Here is a 4,102-nt window from a genome sequence, read left to right as displayed (position 1 = left end):
CCATCTAGGAGATCGCTCACCCCTGGTGCTGGAGGCCTGAGCCCCCTTCGGCCCACCCGCCAGGTGCTGGGAATCTCCACAAGTGCGGGCGTCTGGCAACTTACTATCTCCAGCTGAGGGGACCGTGTCCACGCTGCCCAGGCTTCCGAACAAGGCCATGCAGACTTTAAAGGGCGTCCGCTGCAAGGTCACAGGCGCCAGTGTCCGCTCATCCGGACCTTGAAGCACCAGGCCCAGGTGGAGTCCTCCTTCCACGGAGTTGAAAGAAGCCTCCCGGGCGGAAGGCCCGGGGTGGGATCCCTCCACCCACGTCTGGGCCGGAAGCGTGGGCACGCCCACTCCAGGAATCCCAGGGCGGGGCCGGGCTCCCAGGAAATGGGGCCAGAGGTTCCCTGGCAGGCACTGGCGCAACCCGGCTGCCTTCCCAGTCCCCGCCTCCTGCGGATTCCTTCTGGGGTTTTGGGAATGGCTGGCCCAGCCCACACCCTGCACCCAGCCCGCCTGGAAGCTCGGAAACCCAGAGGCTCCCACAAGCCGGTGCTGGGACCCTTCTCCAAGACCACCCGACACCGCGGCACACCCGGCCACCCTGGCATCTGGGCGGGTGCTGGGTCACGCCATCCGTTAAGGTCATGGGAAGCCGGTCGGGAGGGTCTGAAATGGGCTGAGAGGGCCCACCGCAGGGCCCGGGCCTCCCGTCCCGTCTTCCTAAGGCCACGGCGAGGGAAGTGCCAAGGACCAAGGGCTCCCAGACGAGGCCCATGGGGCGCCCGCAGCCGCCTTCCGAGGCGGAGGCCGCAAGCCCCCGTTTTCAAGACAAAGCTGAGGCCTTGCAGTAAGAACCGCTTTTGTCAAGGTCTGTTTCGTCTGAAGGCGTGCTGGGCCCTTGCGCCGTCTCACTGAACCCAGTCCCTGCCATGCGCCCTCTTAGGAAATGGGGCCGCGAGGCTGCCCGTGCCCCGGCACGCAGGCACAGGTGTGCGCATGTGGGCACCCAGGCCCGCTGGGAAGGCCTGGCCAGCTGGCTGCTTCTTGCAGAAAGGCGGCTAGCACGCTCACCGGCCCACAGAGGCCTTCCGGGCGCTCCCTCCCGCGGCCCGCCTTCCCGGTCCCCTTCTGGGCCTGCCCACGCCGCCATTTCCTCTCCGGGGCCTGCAGGCCTCACTTCCACTCCACCCAGTCTGCAAATGGCCGGCGCCCAGACCCGCCTGTCCACATACGGAGGCAGCAGTGCGTCTGGCCAGGGCCCAGCGTGCAGGCCACCTAGCCAGGGCCTGCCTCGGCAGTGCCGAGCGCGGCCAGAAGCCCAGGCCTGGGTGGTCAGTCCACCGCCATCGGCTTCGCTAGCCCTGGGCTGGGGAAAAGCACCCTTCACGGGCATCCTGGGGGCAGCGGAGGCCCAGGGCCCCGTCTTCCTCACGGGTGGGCTGAGGGCTCCGGGGCCCTCAGACAAATGCGCCTCCAAACACCAGTTCACCTCTTCGGAAACTGCCCACCTACCAGGAATGTCAGCCAGTGGAGAAATGAGAGGGCGCCTCCACACGCATGGAAACGTTACACGCACATGCCTGTGTGCAAGCACGCTGTCCACACCCGGGGCGGCACGCACACCAGTGCAGAAACACTCACCGGTGAATGCTGTGGCAGAACCTGGGCTTTGGAAAATGGCAGGGCTGGGTTCAAGTCCTGGCCCGGCCCTGACCAGCTGATTGAACCTTGGGGAACCCACTTAGCCTCTCCGAGGCTCGCTGCCTCCCGTGGTGGAATGGAGGTGATGATAATGCCCCCTTGCAGGCATCGTCTGAGCCTCAGAAATCAGGCAAGGAAGCAAAACCATTTATGGGGTGCTCACCATGATCCCAGCTTTCCATGGGTTCAGCAAGTTGACTCTTACTGCCTCCATTTTACAGATAAGAATATGAGGCTGGAGACGTGAAATCACTTGCCCTGGATCAACACGGCCCCAAATCAAAGACGACTCGGTCTGAACTCGGACTTTGGGCCCCAGGGCCAGTGCTCTTCCGAACACAGGTGCCACGGCACGCAGCGGGCATGGGAACAGCAGCAGGGAGTGCCGCTGCTACTGTTACCGCCATCACCACGCCCACGGCTGCTTAGAGACTCTGTGGCCCAAAGGCGGGGGCCGTTTCACGTGGCCTCATCTTTTAGAGCCCCCAGACCTGGGCCATATCCCTGCTAGGGAGGCAGGAGTCAATAGGCTCAAAGACCAGAATTGGAAAAGAAGATGTGGTTTAAAACTGCCAGACAGCAGAGCAGGCTCCCAAGCAGCTCTGGTGAATTTCATCAACTTTTTACTTTTCCTATTGTTTGCTAACATCTCCGCCAACAGGTACATCCCTTAAAGCACACAAGCTGCAACAAAGCGCTTCTATGAACAAATGGATGCGGTGGCTGGAGCTCGCAGGAGGCAACACAGGGGGCGCACCCTTCCCTCCTCCCGGCCACCGCCACTGAGGCAGGAACGTGGGAACGTGGTCTCAGCCGGCGAGGAACTGCAGAGCCTGAATCCGGAATTTAGAAACACAGAGGCAAACACACATAAGGGAAAAGAAAGAAGGCTTCACTGATTGCATCATAACATGAGCATATTTGCAAAATAAACAGTTATCATCATTTGCAAATTATTGTGGCTGTAAAAACTGCTCTGCCCTCAAGGAGGTTGATACAAACCAATAAATTCTGCCCTTTGTTATCTTGGTGAGATAATTTTTTTTTAAGTTTATGGCTACTCTACGTATTTTACCTGCTGCATTTTTTTGTTGGTGGAGTTTGGATTTAAATGTATTTTTAGAGCATCCTAAATACAAATAATCTGATTTTTCATAAAGGCCTCAAAATAATATGTAACTCAACATAGAACCGTTAGAGATTTAACACCTTCCCTATAGAGATTAGTAAGATATTAAAATTATTAAGATGTTAAAATTAAAAGATAGTCAAAACCACAGCCACGAGTCTGAATTTAAATCTTGTTTTCCACTGCTGATGCTGCAGCAGAAGAGAAAAATTGGTCATTAATTAAAACATTGATGGGCCTTTGACATAGGGCATGTGGGGTCTTAAAAGATACAGACCAAAAATTAAATTAAAGTTTAACGAAGGTGGTGATTGCCCCTCTGGCGAATTTTCCAAGGGATGAGAAGATCATTGAATAAGTCTGTTTCTATACACAAATGCAACTTGTTTATTTTGACCCCAGTTCTTCGAAATTGTCGACTCCACAATTGAAATATGCTGTGTGTTCCAACAAGTACCCAGCAGCCGTAATGACAGACCAGCCCATCTGTGCTGCGAGAATGTATAATTTCAGTCTATAGTGGAATTTATATAGAAGCGATGATGTGAAAAGTGCTTTGCGTGGTACTTTCTTCAAAAAAAAAAAAAAAAAATACTGCCGAGAAGCACTGGGTGCCATGGAGAATGCTGAGATTTTGGCCTGATTTTTTTAAAAAGCAGAATCCGTAGCATATTACTGATTTTGAGGGTGGTGGGGGAGGGTCGAATGTTATCCAAGTTAAAAAACTAAGATGCTAGTTGATCACATACAACGGTCCCAGGTACCGAAGGTGTACGTGGGACAGTGAATTTTTCATGCATGTTAAAAACACTAGATAAATTTAATTGCAATGGCAATACTAATTTAGAATGAAAATGTTCCTTTATGTGAATTAACTGATTTTTCTGCTACTTGCCCCTATCTTGTCCAAGAAAACAAAAAACAAAAACAAATTAATGATCAGGAAATTTGCCCATCTCTCAATCCAGGATTTAGGATTAAGGGTCTATTTGCCTACATTAATTATACAAAAAAAAAAAAACAAAAACAAGTAGCCAGTTATTCAACACGTAAATTCTTTTAAAATGCTGAACTCTCCCACTTCTCCCCTGCCCATTCCCTATCGCCTTGACTCTTTTGCTTTTAAATGTATTGTGCTTTTTTTCTCTATTACTTTTATTTTGCCACCAGTGTTTTATTTGATGCTTGCTAAATATTTGGGTGGCATGAATCCTCCAACTTGCAGCAGCAGAATGTGGCTGTCATGTCATGAAATGTTTTAATTATCTCTGCTATATATATATG

At 52.4% G+C, this 4,102-nt stretch overlaps 1 long non-coding RNA gene across 1 annotated transcript; it reads left to right on the top strand.

Moving 5' to 3' along the window:
* Positions 1 to 407: 407 nt before the first annotated feature.
* Positions 408 to 3,728, top strand: LOC116538901. Its single transcript, XR_004263832.1, has 2 exons — positions 408 to 835; positions 1,911 to 3,728. It is a non-coding gene; the product is annotated as an uncharacterized LOC116538901 (long non-coding RNA).
* Positions 3,729 to 4,102: the final 374 nt, after the last annotated feature.

The sequence above is a fragment of the Sapajus apella genome, unplaced genomic scaffold (assembly GCF_009761245.1).
Source record: "Sapajus apella isolate SASKATOON/1434 unplaced genomic scaffold, GSC_monkey_1.0 scaffold123, whole genome shotgun sequence".
NCBI classification, from domain to species: domain Eukaryota; kingdom Metazoa; phylum Chordata; class Mammalia; order Primates; family Cebidae; genus Sapajus; species Sapajus apella.
This window is presented reverse-complemented; position numbering and strand designations above follow the sequence as displayed.